We start from the raw sequence: 16490 nt of genomic DNA on the forward strand, positions 1-16490 counted from the left end.
CTGCAGAAAGCCCACTCAGAATGTATTTATGGATTATGTTCGTGTCCAAAAATACTAACAAAGTTTATTTGATGTGGAATGTTGGGGGTTAGGGAAAAATCACACTGTAATTTTTTCCTTGTTATCAAATGATGTGTTTTTCTGGTAAGAACTATATAGGAATGAGCTGCAAAATGGGGAAAAAAAATGAGTTTCAAGTTATACTGAGAGCATTAGTATAGTTTAGTGGTCGAATTTGGAGGTTAAGGTAGAAATTGTCTAGTAAGAGTGTGGGTCAGTTGAAATGACTAGATAGTTCAGATGTTCAGTTAGAAACAGCACTCTGAAAAATCACTCTTAACAATTTCAACAAGTACATGAAGGACCAAACCGGATAAATAACCTTCTTGTAGCTACGAATTACGTCATTGTGTCCAGGATGGTGCACTGTGAGAAAAATTCAGGCCTCTGCATAGTGTCTCCTTTTCTGCGGGGTGGGGAACAGAGACCTCAGGGATTGCATGTCGAGTGTGGTGGTTCATGTTCTGGCCTTGCAACAGACAGCATGTGGCTGAGGTCTGTGCAAAAATATAAGAGGTAGGCTCCTTCTGTGGCTATAAACTGCTAAACTAAAATTCACCCATGAATGCTATTTGAAATCATAGCCATGAGATATAAATGCAGGTAAATCACAGTAGTTATTTGCTGTATTTCTCTCTCAGGGCCTACAGATAAAATGCTATGCCTAGAAGAAAAATACTCTGCATGCAACCTTCACGTTCTCTGTTCTTTCAGTCTGTGATCTATTTTACATAGTATAATGACAGAGGAAAAGAAAGCACAGACAAGGCCTAGATGTCTGTGCTAAAGGCTCTCTGTTATCACAAAACATGTTACAGAAGTAACTTAAATCATTTAAACCTTTTCCAGTTTATTGTGATTGTACTTCTCATGCCTGTGAGGCTAACTTTGGCCTCTGATAACAGAGGTGGGGCAGGAGCTAGAAGTCTTTATTCAGTATGCAAGAACAGGGTAACACAAAATTCTGGGAAAATAAATACAGGTTCACATTTTGCTCCTTCAGCTGCTTCCGTTAGCTCATTGGTTCTTCTTGTAATGATCAAATTATCCCACACAGAGAATATGCAAACACAAACTATTTTCTGTATGCAAATATTACTGTCTGCTACAGAACATTGTGCACCTAGACTTCCAATTCTGTCTGTTTTGAATGGTAAAACACCATTTGGACGCTCATCAGGAATGTGGACAGTAATTCAGCTTAGTTGCTTCACAAGGTTTTAAAACATGCTTTAACAGCATCTCCTAGTAAAGATCGATATGTTTGAAATAACTGTGCAGAAGGTTATTTTCTAGTATTGGTAGCATGTACTGTAAAACGCAGGAGTAGTGTTTAATATATTGCTGAATTCTTCAGTATATTTGGTTTTTCAGACGTTTCATCTGGTTATTAAGCCATAGAACTGAAGTGTTAACTCCTTTTGCTCTGATTTCTTGGTACCAGAATTTTTTGTATGACTGCATTTCTTTTAGCCAAAATTATGCAAATGGATAATAGTTTAGATTGATCCATCTGCAAGTATTGCTGTACTTGATGTATTCCTCACAGAGATGCATCAAACTATGCAGTGGCTAAAAGATTCATATGTAGTGGTACATTTGGGGTTTTTGTTCTTCATTAAAGAAATGACAGGAGAAAAGAGGTATGAAGTGATTGTCTCAAGCCAATGATACTCAGCTGCCTGCTGAAAGAAGATTAGGAGGCTTGGTAATACAGGTGTGAAGAATTAAGACTGCAAAGTTTCTGAGAGGTCTGTAGGTCCCTCATTGTTCTCTGTTTTGGCTGTCTAAAATTGTGACTGCTTTCCACAACAGCACTACCTACATGAAGTGTAACTAAAAATTCTATATAAGAGTTTGGGATCACAGTGTGATATGGTGATATCCACAGTTAAGGATAATAAAAATCATATCTCGCACAGGTACACCAGCTGCAGGTTGTTACCAAGTAGTAGAGGAGAATATGAAAAAAAGTGTCTGTGTATGTATACATATGATTTTTCACTGAACTTCTGTCTGTAATTTGTGGTCCACTTAATAGTAGTTTGTGGTAAATATCTGAAAGCAATGAAGCCAAGACAGGACAATGTTTTCATTTCACAGTAGCTTGATAAAAGCGAATGTGATTTACTGTAACAAGCTGCTCAGGTCTGCTGACCTGTATCAGACTGGCTTCTGCATGAGCCAGTTCTTTGTTTGCATAGGCCCCTTCAGTGGTCCTTTGCTGATAAAAGCTCCACTGCGCTTTGGGTTTTGCTGGCTGGTTTATTTTGATCTGTCTCCTCGATCTTGACCATGGATTGACGCCATTTTGTTTAGGTAGTAGCAAACAAACAGGACAGGACTGAGTATCTAAAACCCTGTCTATGAGATAAATGTATATATATCTGTGCTTCACAGTCAACTGACCTTTATGTGTGTCAGGACACCTATATTGTCCTGGGGATAAAAATCAAATCTGTTTTCTTTGCTCTCTTCTGTACAACAAAACTTTATACAATCAGCACTTTATTGACTTTTTTTATTTATTTTTTTTGCCTCCCTTGAGTATCCTTTTGACTGTTCAAAGTTAATGGCATTGAATGCCTGTTTTTAGTAGACCAAAGCAGAAAGCCTTTCCTATCCATGTATTACCTATTAATATGTATTTCCCTTCTACTTTTACTCCTTTACTGTTCACCTACTACTGCTTCACTTTCCTCCCAGTGCCACTGCGCACAACCTGTTGTTGACTCTCCCTCCCTTTCTTGTCTTTCTCTTTTTCTTCTTGTTAACCATCTTAAACTGCCAGTTATGTTCACTTGCACCCTTCCTATCTGTTCTGTGTGTGAAAGTGTTCAAAGAGAAAGTTTGTTTTTCAGCTAGTTTTAATTTTCATCCTGCAGTGAGACAGAAAACACAGCAAAGCAAAAGAGCAAAATGAAGGCTAGCCCAGACAGGATTTCAATACCCTTGGCAACTTTCTGAGCAAAGAAGGGTGCACCCCTTAGGGCAATACATGACATGGAGGTGTGAAATACCCCTATAGATTCCTCCTATAGATAGATTCCTCTTCTGTCTGCCCACCCTGAAACATGTCAGCCCTTGAAAGCTGTATGTGTTATGCACAGTACTTGTGCTACCTTAAACTCAGTGGTATGGAAAGAGATTCTTCCAAAGCTGTGCAGAGACCACTCTGAGTTTAGGACCTGCTGGGCCCATTGATGCAAGAGGCTGTTCAGAGACAGTTGTACCAACATGGGCAAACCGTTTGGTAGTACAAATAATCAAAGTTTAGTTAATTAGAAACCCTTATTATTACTTCCATGATCTGGAGAAACTCCCAAGTGAAGTGTCGACCAAAAAGCCTTTCAGGACCTCTCCTTTACCAAGGGGAGAGTGGCGACCAAAAAGCCTTTCAGGACCTCTCCTTTACCAAGGGGAGAGTGGCTTACTGTTAGCTGCAGGGTTAAGGCTGTGTATCTTTCTACATCACAGCCTCACTTCACATCGTCTTAGCAACTCCTTCATCCTCTGGAGTGAAAATGCAAGCTTAGACCTGTATCGCCAAACCGGTACTTTCTGCTGAAAGACAGTTGCTTTGAAGGGAGATATGCAGTGTCCAGTTTTTCTGGCTTTTATGCCAGTCCAGTGTTAGTCACTGCTAGTTAACAACAGCATTTTTTGATGTGGTACAGCACATTCAGCCTGGCTTTGTGAGGCATTTTACAGTGTCTAGCCTGCCTCTCTTGTCACTCTTGCATGTACCAGAGCATTTCAGTAAAGTGTTTTAGCTGATCTCCTAATCTGCTTCTCAGACTAATGGCCTTCTCTTAAAAGCATTTGGATAATACAGTGTTCTGCAAGAAGCTGTTCACACCACTGTCACCGTTTTTGTGACCTTCTGCTGCAATGAAGGGGCCATCTGTCTGTCTTGTGGCCGTTCTTGCTGCTAGAATAATGAGGAGGGGTAAGCATGCAGGGTGGTCTGGCTGGCTCTTAATTGTCTCACTATTTTCTTGCCCTTTATTTGGTGATCTGTAGTAACTAGTGCAGGGCTGCAGTTCAGTGTTCTTACCAATGGTATTGTATTTCAGGCAAAACTAAAGACCAGTCTCTTTATTTGCTTTAAAGTAAAAGCATAGCTACCTAGTCCAACACAGTATTTTTTTTTCTAATTATTTAATTAATTTGCTCTTATCCTAGCTAGTTCTCAGTCTGCTGAGCAAGACACACAGCTGAGAAGTTCAGGGGGTAATGAGCACACTGCCAAATATTGCAAAGCAGTTTTCTATAAAAGCATTTCAACATATGTGCTGTTCAGCATACTGATTCTTTTTTTTTTTTTTTTTTTAGTCACTTTGGAGTAAAAAAAAACCCAATTGAGCAACTGGTAAAATCATAGGCTGAAAAAGGTATTTACTTAATCAGCTTATTTATTAATTCCGGCTGATTAATGCCAAGTAAGGCATATCAGAAAGTGTATCGCATTGTATACTTTAAATTGTAAGAACACTCTGTTCCTGTGAGAACGTATTGATTTAACTGATTTTTTTTCACTTTAGTTTCTGAAAACTTCATAATGTTCATAGCCACTGACTATATTTTATCTTGTTGGAATTTTATTCTCTTTCTAGTTAATGATTCATAGACCAGTATGCATTAGGCAAAAAGTGTGATTAATGGTTTGGGGTTTGTTGTTTTTTGTTGGGTTTGTGGTTTTTTTTTTTTTCCTTTCTAAATGCGAAAAGGTGTATTTTTACCTTTTGAAAACCAGGGTGTGGGCCATTAACTGACTTACAGATAGTACAGTATGCCTCTTCTAACCTAGTAATAATGATTCTTCTGCTTATAATGATGCATTGAGAAGTGTAGATAGTGTTTCAGAGAGCTTCTGTGTGAAGGAAGGAGATTCTTATTCAGGCTTCTCTGGAATCAGATACCTCTTTCACTTGTGGGAAATCTCCCACTCATATACCTTGGAAGAGCTGACAGGTTCTAAGTCTGTTCTCTTTAAAATTCGGTGGTGTCAGGCTGTGTATGGTTCTGCTGCAAAGTGCTCACCCACTGTTTGCTCTTGCTGCTGGTGGAGAGCTGTCTCCTTTTAAAGTCCCTTTCTCATTGTGTTCACTATATTTTCTTTTTTAATTGGAAAAGCTAATTCATGTGAAGATGTATCCATTGCTTATAGTGATAGTTTAAGATTTTTAATGTGCCCATAATATTTCAAGCTAGGTTATTAAAAAACCCAAACAGCTAGCCGTTTACAGAGAACTCCCTGGGGAGGAAGACTGTGGTGTTTATATATTATTTATAGACTTGCTTTTTATATATATATATATATATATATATATATATATATATATATATATAAATGTTCATATTGGTGCAATTAATGTGGAGTATAAACCATATCTAAAAAATAATGGAGTGTTTCACACTGGTAAAAAATAATCAATAATGGCTTAATTTTACTTTCTTCCTGCCAAAAATATTCAGGGATAGTTTTTTTCAGTTTGATTTGGCAAGTGGAAGCCTGTTGGAAAACAATTCACTTATATTACTGGACTGTAAATAATGACTTAAAAATGTTTATTTGAAAGCATTTATATCACCATTTAAAAATTCTGTGGCTATGTTTCCATACCTTAAAATATCTGTACATATCCCAAGGTACTCCTCACATTCCTTAATGTCAATAGGATAGGTATGCTGATGTGGTTTTGTTTCTGAAAGTACACTACAAGTATATTCATAATCTCCGATGAGTACCAAATTCAGCATACTGTCAGGTGACAAAGATGGTAGGTTGCTCATTCTGGTCTGCCCGTAGGTTGCTCATTCTGGTCTGTCCATCCAAGTCTTCTGACTTGCAGAACAGAAGCACACAGTGCCTTGTAAAGGTAGTAGTAACCTTTACATGTAAGCAGCCACACGGTGAGAGAATGGAATAACTTTTTTAAATACTAGCAGTTCTTTTGGTGCAGTTAGTGGTGCAGTTCTAATCTAGTGGCTGTAAAATGGCTGTTTCAATTTGATGACAACTAGACAACAGCAATGACAAATAGCAGCTATTTCTTCATGTGCTGAGCAGTTCTTTGTTTAGTTGGTTTCAGAATTTCATTTTATTGTATTACTCTTGGGTTTTGAACTAATCTTGTCTAATGCAGCTTCTGATTTTTTTTCCCCCTTTCTTGAAGATTTCTCTGTAGTTTAAAAAGAAGCAAGTTAGAAATCTTACCTAAACCTGCTCCAGCTTTTGTGCTTTATAGGGCGTTTTGTAAAAATGGGCTTATGGTCTCTCTTTCCATAGCTTTGCAAGTGATTTGGAAAAGGTCTCTGAGAAACTTTTGCTCTATAGGAAACTAAGACCTCTTAATCTGAGAAAAGGAATTTTGATGATGTAGGAGTTGTTCTGTGCTGAGAATGATTTATCTTTTTTTATGAGAATTTTTTTTTTTTTTTTTTACGTGAGAATGCTGAAAATTATTTTTTTTTAATTATTCTCAAGAATAAAGTGAGCTTTCTGTTAAACTCTCACTAAAATTAAGTTGGAAGGATACAAGGAAAACTTCTTCTAATTGCAGCTTAACTTTCCTGAAGGAAAATAGTGGGTTTTTTAAATAAGTCATAATAAATTTTATTATTCGGTGCAGTACCTTAAAAGTGTCTTTCATCTGAATTTAGAAATAACTTTCAGATTTGATGTTTACATCAGTCTGTTATATGCATTCTCGCATGACCTTATTTTTCACGAAAGCTAGGCACCTGAAAAACAAGTTGCTGTTTAAATATGCATTTGGAAATGTAACCTTAGATGTCTGTTACTGTAGATATTTCCCCCAAGCTAGTCTTGAGTTTAGCTCTGGTGCTGTTGCCCAGCCTGTTGGGCTGACACTTTTCACCATCAGTCTAGTTTCCTGGTTTTATCACAAGTGGACTTCAAACTCTGAGGTTATACAAAAGTATGTGAGTGATTGAAGCAACTGAGAACAGTCGATCTGTCATTCAACATGGGCCTGACGTCATATGTGTTGCATCATTCTCCTGATCTTCTTAAAAGCCTTTGCATTTCCTCAGGGGAGTCCATGTAAAAGCTGTGCTTGTCGTTGTAAGGAGCTCCATTATGATTAGTATTCTTTGGCAGATTACTTCGTTTAATTGTCTAGGTGACTTCTCCTGGGGCTGGAGGAGCACTGGTGACATAATAAGGATGCTAGTGAATGCATGCTTGGAAGGCAGGACCATAGCAGCACCAGCTTGGTTCAGCTGAAATTGTTGCAGATATACAGCCTGAGTGGGACACAGTGATACTGTGGAAACCATGAAAAATCGTCACAGGGTACCCAGACCTTTCCCTTCCTTCAAGACAGTACCAACTACATTTAAAACAGGTGTCTGATCTGGCAAAAAGTCTCCAGTGTTACCTATCAGATCTTCCAAGGTAGTCTCTTCCACTCCTAGGCTTTTTGTAGCTGTACGGCGGTGCCCTCAAGTGGAGACAGAAATAGGATTCTGAAGACTTGAATTTCTTAGATAATGTGGCTACTGTTATGAGAAGCTTAACTTAGCGACTGTTCAGTAATAGCTCTATGTATAAAATTTGAACTTGTGGGACCCAGGGTAAGGAAGCATAGATAACTTGAAGATCATGATAACCCACTTCAACACTGAGCTTAGTGTTTCTGCAGCACATCCTTCTGCAAACTTTGATTGATTACATGCTGATATACTAATGGACCAAATAATTCACTGTAGTCTTTCACTTACAATTTGCCTGTGGAGAACTGATGAACAAATTATGCCATCTATTTTAGTTCATGTGAATTATTTTAACCACAGATTGTGTGTTGTCCACTTGACAATCTTTTTTTAAATGTTGTTCTAAGCAAATAGTTCCAATTATCTTTCTTCATTATATGCTTAAGTTATGTTTGCATAGCAATTTTGAGTTGCTGAATTGAAATGCAGTACAGCTGACCTTTTGCTGAGGTGGGAAAAAGCAGATGAGTAGAGAAAACAAAGGTCTCAAAGTAGAGCATTACAACTGTTGTGAGGTTCTTGTTTCATAGGTGTTTCTCATCATAGTAATTTGCTCTGTGCTTTTCTGCCTTTGATCTTGTGTGTTCACTCTATGCTTTTTATACTTAGCCTTATCTGTTTGAACTATTTTCCTCCTTTATTTATTTATTTATTTATTTTTAATTAGGATTCTTTCTGGAGTTTTAGATCACTAAAGTTGCTGGTGTTTGACCGAATTCCTCTTCTGTGTTACTCCTTTAGAAAATAAGTAACACTTCCACTGACCTCCTTTTCCCCTTATATGAGATTTCATTCCCCGTGGATCTCATCTGCTGATTACATGAGTGATGCAGCTTGCCTCACTTTCCCTCCAAAAATCATGACCACCATGTTAAGGGATTCCTGACATTCAGTTATGCATGTACTGTCAAAGGCAAATGTAGAATTTTCCCTCTAATTGTGCTTTTTGGTTTTTTAATCAACCACCTGTCCCAACACGCTGCAGCATTTTGTCAGGCAGCATACATTGTGTGGCAGCGTTATCCCAAAATGCAGTGTCTGGTGTGTGTTATTAACATTACAGCCATTACTGTATCAAAGTTGCCAAGGTAAAAGAGTAGAGCTCTGGTTCTGGACTCCGCAGTGTCTTTTTGCCTGTGCCCTTCACTGTGATACTGCTATTTTCTTCTAATGCTTACAGCTGTATATGGTTTGCAGATGTTTCCTTCTTGCACTTGTTTAAAAAGAGAAAACCCATAAAATCTTGACCATTTTTATGAATTTGTAACTTGACTTTACTGAAAGATTGCTTGCCTTCTAAAAGCTACTGTTGTTGGCACATGAAATCTCAATTACAAAGACATAAGGAGCAATGGGGAAATCTCGCTATGTACAAATACACCTTTCTACTTCATATGCTTTCAGTCTGTTACAAAATAATGAGAAATTAATGAGGCCATTTAACTTTGTGAAAGGAGGGCCTGTAACGAGTTTCTGCAGAATACACAATGTGGCATCAGTTATGTCAGGGACCAAATGTTTGTTCTTTCTGCTGCTGGTCTGGGATCAGTGATTAGGTATAGTCCCATAGTTCTTAGTACATGAACGCCATCTACTACACAATAGAAAGTTTACTCTGCTTTCACAGTTGGTTTCTGGAAGTACACAAGAGATCCCTCAGTGCTTCTGGGACAAGCAGAAAACACAGCAGTTGACAACAGAGGTTAAATAGTTCTAATAGGCAGTAGAGGAGTAAGATTTAAGACTTTCAGAATGAATCTCTAAATTTTGAAATTCATGGAAGGAAAAAAGCCCCACTTTTTCCTAGAGGGCTTTCAAGTTATCTGTGAGGTGCAGAACTTAAAATTACAGAGGTTACAAATGGAAAACAATGTCTTTGCTGGAGGAACACAGTATGCTATGTTTCCAAGGACTTCTAAACTTTGATTCCGTTAATAAATTTGCAGTTTTATTTGCATTGTTGTAAGCAAGTTTCCATCTGAAAAATCAGAGATTATTTTCAAAACAGAGAATGTGATTGTAACAGAAAATAAAATATGTAGCTATAGCTTGTGCTATTGTTGTGACTGTTACTATGACTCTGGATATTACAGTTGTAGTCTGTTTTGCCTCAGGGAACAGGTTAATGCACCAGGAGGACACTTTAAATAGGAGAGGGCAGGACTCTTCTAAGTTGTCAGATCTCCTGGGTAATTAAACTTTATTCTGAGTATTTCTAAACTTTGGTGGAGGTAGTACTTGCTGAAGTTCTACCTTTTTATTTGGTTTCCCTTTCTGAAAGCTAAAGGAGAAGTATAGGTGATCTGACACTTCTTGCAGTAAATCAAAGCATTACAATATAAGCATATATAGTTTTTACTATAAATAATACTGGTAAATTACTTTTCAAATTCAGGCTGCAAATTAAAAATAGGTGGTACTCCTATTACACACTTTTTTTTTTTTTTTAGTTCAAATACTTTGCTGTATTCCTGGAAATAGGGGTCACTGTAGAAATCAAACACTGTCAGGATATTAGCCTCATACTGTGCTTGGTTACTGGGAGCCTAAAAGATCTGGCAGGGCACTGAAACTAATGTGTGTTATTAAGCTAAATAAAGGTGGTATGAACAGCTGAAATGTCTTAGATTAGATGAACAGTCTGAATGGCAATTTCATTATGCTTTTTGCTAGCTGCTTTCTCTATAGCCTTTGTGCTGTCGTGGTGTTATCATGAAGACCATGAGAAGGAGGACGAGACTTTTTCCATTTTACTTTGTATGTGAATTTAATGACTTAGATTAAATTAATCTAATTAATCTAATGACTTAATTAGATACTATTTCTGATGTACATCTCCCTCTTATTTTTGAGGCTAATTAAAAAAAAAAAACCAAACAAACAAAAACCAAACAAAAAACCAAACACAAACCAAAAGCCTAATTATCTTTATAAGCTAGTTGGGGTTTGAAACTGGACAAAGTAAGCAGGGTTGTTTTAGGAATAATAACTTGCCAAGGTAACAGACCTAACCATTTTTTTTTCTTTACTTTCCTCCCATTCTCCATTAAAATTAATGCAATTTGTTTTTTCTGCCAGATAGGCAGAAGAGAGTTTATTATTATTATTTTATTTATTTATTTATTTAGCAGTATGAATTGATGGTATCTATGATGCAGTAGAAAGTTTGCACTGCTTTCACAGTTGAGTCTGGAAACACTTAAGAGGTCCTTCAGTGTTTCTGGGAAGAGCAGCAGTCATAACGGTTGACAGCAGAGGTCAGATAGGCTAGCAGGCATTACAAGATAGGTTAAAAACTCTGAAGTTCTGAATTTGGAAAACTTATGGAGGAAAAAAGAGTTCAGATTTTAATCTTTCAGAATATCTAATTCTTGTTCAGTGAATTGTAATATGTAAACATTTACTCCATTCTCAGGATATATTGATTTAAAAATACATACTAACTTACTGCTTGGATGTTTCAGGTATGTTTGATCTTAGATGGCTCCATGAATTCTGCCGCAAAAAAGTGAATACATTCCACAGACCGGTGTTTGGTATATTATTTAAAATTTTAAAAAACCCCAACCAAACAAAGCAAAAAACCAAAAAAACATAGCATTAAATGACATGAGGTTTTTGAAGAGGTGGTTGAGTTGTGATGACTGTTGAGAAAGCTGTAGAATATTTTTTGTATTACCTTTTTTCTTACTCTGTGCACTATACAAAATTATGCTTCATTTCACTTGTTCATGTCTGCTTATTGGCACTCTGCCTGGCAGTGCTTGCAGGTTCTTTAAACTCCACTCTGCATTGTCTGACCACCTCAAAATGAAGGCAGTTAAGTCATGAAAATTACAGTCAGCATTGTTCTAAAGCATAAGGAAAAGTTTTGAAAAGAAGCTAGAATGTAATAAAAACATTTCAGGTCACAGTTTGCACCTTATACTAACAATTCAGCTGCCTCCTGAGCTTTCTATCTGTCACTGAAAATCTGGAGAATAAAAATCCTCAATACGAATGTAGCATTAAGAAGCACGCATTATTAATTGCAGCACCAGATGTACAGGGGATACTTTCACCTAGCATGCATGTCAGTTCTTACAAATTCCTTACAAGTTTCTGACTTCATGAGGAATGGTTCCCAGTTCAATGAGCTGAATAGGCAAGAATGTTCTTTTCCTTTTGTCTTGTTCCTTTTTGACATATGTATGGCTTTGTTTAGTTAAGGTCCAGCTTGGCAGTTTGCTTCAGCTAACAATCAGTAAAACAAGTCCTCTCTTGTCATAACCATTCTATAATGCTGAAAATAATGCAATGCAAAAGACCTCTGAGGTTCCTTCTCCAGTTCCTGTTCCCAGGGACACCCGGAAGTATGCTGATTCTTTTAACTTGATTTCTTGTGGAAACAACATATATGTATGCAATTTGTACGTGTGTTGGAGGACGTTTAGTGTGTCCTGAGCCCCTTCCTTTACACATAGTCCTACTAACAAATTCTACTGGAGAAAGAAGGGGAAAGCTATTGTCAGGTTTGGGACCTGAATTTGTCGAATAAATTTGACCCTCGTCCAGAGTACCAGCAAGTTTCATGGAAAAGCAGACAAGGCGAGATGATAATCTGATTGGGAAAACTCGTGCTGATGTATGTATCATATTAAGTAGCAGAGAATCCAGGCAGGAGGAACACTTTACAAATGCCTCATCTGTGAAAGAAGTTTGTTAAGTGACTAAAAAAGTATGAGTTTGTCTTGATCATCACAAGCAAGTAAGGGAGTTAGCTTTACTAATGTCTTTTGAGCTTGAAGCTACTCCCCTGTAGCTCCAAGAATACCATGAATAGTCTTGGTGCACTTGGGATGGGGATCGCAAGAGGACACGTACTTAATAATTTTTCATTAATGGATATATGTTAATGGATTTCTTCCTACTGTGAAGCATTTTTGGGTTTAGAAGTTTTTTCCATTTCAGCATCGCTGTTTAACAAAGATTTCCAATTTCAGACTTCTGGATGGGAACCTAGCTTGTGAGTTGATTCCCTCTTATGACTGAGAGACATAACAAAGTATGTTTTTTTCCAGAGTGTATTTGGTGGAGTATATATGTTTATGTTCATAGTGACTGTTGGGAAAATGCAGGAAAACACAGGTGTGCAGTTGTTCTATGACCTTCATACTTGACCGCACTGGGGCGCCTGGCCAACGCTCTTAGCCTGGACAACAGTGAGATCATGAGAAACTGCACGGCCCCACAAATAAACAATTACTGGCATAAAGCCGGTTGGCTTTCTAAGGGTATAAAAGCAGGACCCTCTTGTAGCTGAATCCAAAGCCTTACCTATGGGTGTACGCACCACATAGGAATTTTCCCAATTACCTGAGACTCCCGGCGTCAGCGGCTTCCCAGCTTGAAGTCTGGGCCTGGATGATGTTTCAGTGGTAGCCGGTAATATATTTCTTCTTAATCTCTGTTCTCTTTATGCAGCGATGATTTGATGCATTCCTAATTTTCCTCTGTACTTATATGGGGGTATATATATATATATATCTAATTTGCTTTATTGTACTTATTCACTATATATAGAGATATATACCTGATTCACGTTAGTGTGCTTATTTGCTTTAGTGTGCATATTCACTTCAGTGTGCGTGTTTAATTAACTGTGCATATTATACAGCTCAATGTAGTCATTTTGTGGCTTACCCTGCTTATTAGCAGAACAGCACTGGAGCTGAAATCTGCTAGTGTATGACTGTACCTCAAGTGGTTTGGTGAAAGCATATTGCCATATAGATCTCCAAGTCCTTTTAGGGCATTGAGGAACTGACTAGTCAAGCTACTTTCACAGCTAGCACAAGGAAAAGTATGACCATCAAATCTTACCAGTAAAGGTGACTTATGCAGTAAAAGAAGTGGCTGTGATTTTCATAGTTGTATTAAAAGATGCTGCTTTGAAGTCATAATAGAGGAGTGACAAGGGCTACAAAGGAATTTGACTTGATGACTCTTTTAAATGGAATGCAGTCTTGTGTTGTAAACTTCCAGTTACATCTCCATTTTTTTTATCTGCTGCTCAGTTAACATCCTTAATGTGAATTTAATACAAGATTCTGGGGGTTTTGTGCTGTTGTGGAAGAAGAGAACTGTTTAAGGATTAGAAAATGGCTATCTCTAACAAATAGGTTGTCTGAAATGTAGGGAAGTGTAAGAACCAATTTTCTGGGTTAGTTCCAAAATTTCTGTTTTCCATCCCAGTGCAATCACTTACCAAAAAAAAAAAAAAAGTGTTCCTGAGAATCCAGTGGTGTGTTTCAGGCTGTTAAGGATGAAAAATGTGCACATGTGCACCAGTCTATTTTATTCATATGTTAATGGTATAAAACAGGCATAATTTCTTCTTGTATTCTTTAACTTCTGGTATTCTTCCTGTGCCCACTGGAAAATGTTAAGTGCCATCTTGGTTTATTTTTTGTTTGGTTTTGCCTCCTCAAATTTAAAGTGATAGATTATGCCAATTGAAGAGATAGCAATACACTGTCTTTCAAATGATGTTTCTCTTTCTGAATGTACTCACCACTGTAGAAGTGCCAGCAGTACACCTGGGGAGATGGCTGTCTTCAAAGCTAGGTAAACAAAATATGTATTTTAACTGTCATCCAGGACAAGGCAGGAGTTGTAGTGAGAAGCTATATGGCTCGTATTTGGAATGTGATTTCTAAATAGTATGTTTTATCAGTGCTTTTGAAAAATGATTTATCTAAGAAAAGTAATTAAAGAGGCCAAGAAATGCTTTCTTTAAACAAATACTGTCTTTTTAATAATGGACAGAAGGCAGAACTAATTTTTGGTTGATATTAATATTGATATATTAATGCATGAGGCCTGTAGGTACCTAGATACAGCATTTGTGATGGATACTGGCTTTCATTGAAGTCGGAGAGAATCCTAAAATTTGCTTGAAATCGATCTGAAAGTCCATTCAAGTGTTAGTATCTGTTTCTGTGGGCTGGGCATAAGCAATTAAGGTTGTATTAAAACAGATAGTTGCATATCTGCAAAATGAATGCCTTATGTTGCCAGTAACAGGTGAATTTCTACTATATAAGGAAAATGCAGTTAAAAATTACAGAACAAAAAAAAAAATAGGAGCTAGGTAGGAAGCTCGCATTTGCTGTCTGTCACCTCAGCTACCAAAACTTTGCTGTGTGGTGGGCAGGCTAGTGCTGAAGTAGGCTTCTGGCTAGTCAGAGGAATTAAAAAGACACCATTTAAGAAGCATACAAGTCAATAGTTGTAGTGTGAGAAACTAAACTGTAAAATGCAGATTTTTTTGTTTAAAGGTTGCAGCACATATTGACTAGGTGTGATTCTTTTAAGTCTGCATTTAGGGCAAGGAGATGTTCTGAGCAGAGAGCTGGAGTTCAAGACTGTAGGCTGGGGAGCTGAACATGTCGTGCTAGTTTTTGCAGTGAATAAGACTCATGGCCAAAATGTTGACTCTTCAAGAGCATTGGGTAAAAGTGCTCTTTAAATTCTACTGGACTTCAATGTTTCCCTTTTTTCCTCATCAGGTAGGGTGTGTGGCATCTAAGAAGCTAAAGAGGAGATCTATAGCCCAGTCTTTGACTGAATACCTAGAGTATTTTTGAGACTAAATGCTCTCCTCCACTACACCCCCCACACCAGCCTTACTTTATTGTGAACCTGCCCTTTGTCAGATACATGGAGAGACCCAATGCTTTTGTTAATAATAGCTTTCTGCTATTTTAATAAATAAATAAGTAAATAGTTGTAGCTTAGCTTGGAAGTGGGTCAGTGACTAAGCTGTGACCTGTCTAAGCATTGTTAAACCTCAGTAGAACTGGGTAAGTAATTCTTGCTATGCATATTACTAAGCACGTGATAAGGCACCCTGTACCATTCCGGTAGCTGCAGAGAAGGTGAAAATACATAAAGTAACACTTGCTTTAAAAAAAAAAAAAAATGGAAGCATGGAATAGGAGACATTTGTCACAGCAGAGATCTTGAAAAGATGTTTAACACAACCCCAGGTAAGCACAGATGTTTTTCAGACAATTAGAAACTGAAATAATTCTATTTTAGATGTCTCTAGGACTGAAATGAACCACCATAGATAGGAAAAAAAATGCCTTCTATGTGTTTTTTTGAGTTTTTGTACTTGGTAATTACTGAACTTGGGATCTCACTGTCTGTTTTCCTGTCCTTGGCAGTATTACAGGGGTGTATTTTCTCATGAATGAAGTGTTCTTGAATAAAGAACAAGAAACAAACAGGCTTTTCTTCCCTGTTTGGCATGAGTGTTTTCTTCAGCTAACTTCTTACTTAAAGAGGGTTCCCATGTTGCAGTCATCTTTGGCTTTTGCTGAAAATGCATGATCATATTTTAGAAAGCTTTGGTAGTAGTAGAGTATCTTAATTCTGCCAATAGTCTTGAGGGTGTGTGGAGAATAACATTTTGGGGGGGTTTGGTGGTTGGTTTATTTTTTTATCCAGGTGTAAGTTTAAACAGTCATCTTCCTACCAGTGATTAAAATTACATTTATTTTCCTAGAAAAGCTGTTTTAACTAAAGTTCTTGATGCCTGTGTTCATGCACTGACAGAGTTACAAGTATAGATTGATATGAATTAATATAGAATGTGTGAGTATAGGTAAGCTAGATAAACTACACTCAGTTTTAAAAGCTACCAAAACTGAGTTGTTGCCTTTAAGTAGGAGTTTGATAAGTAGAATAATGCTAATGCACATCCAAGTAAAGGAATTACTGATTAAGATACATCAGTTGCATGAAGGCTACAAAGAAGACTGTAGCTGACTGCAGTTGAAATGTACTGTTATGTAACATTAGAAGGGGCTTTTGAAAGGAAAAGTGTTCTCAGAAAATCAAAAATCCAGGTTTCTATTTGTTGG

At 37.4% G+C, this 16490-nt stretch overlaps 1 protein-coding gene across 6 annotated transcripts in view; it reads left to right on the plus strand.

Annotated features, from left to right (window-relative positions):
* Positions 1-16490, plus strand: part of PIP5K1B (phosphatidylinositol-4-phosphate 5-kinase type 1 beta) — a 101991-nt gene that overhangs the window by 20389 nt on the left and 65112 nt on the right. The window contains exon 1 of one of the 6 annotated variants that reach the window (XM_065662559.1): positions 14886-15611. The exons of the other annotated variants lie outside the window; for them this stretch is intronic. The gene's annotated coding sequence lies outside the window, so the exon portion shown is untranslated. Of the gene's footprint in view, positions 1-14885; positions 15612-16490 lie in introns of those variants that run through there. 6 annotated transcript variants of the gene reach the window in all.

The sequence above is a fragment of the Lathamus discolor genome, chromosome Z (assembly GCF_037157495.1).
Source record: "Lathamus discolor isolate bLatDis1 chromosome Z, bLatDis1.hap1, whole genome shotgun sequence".
NCBI classification, from domain to species: domain Eukaryota; kingdom Metazoa; phylum Chordata; class Aves; order Psittaciformes; family Psittacidae; genus Lathamus; species Lathamus discolor.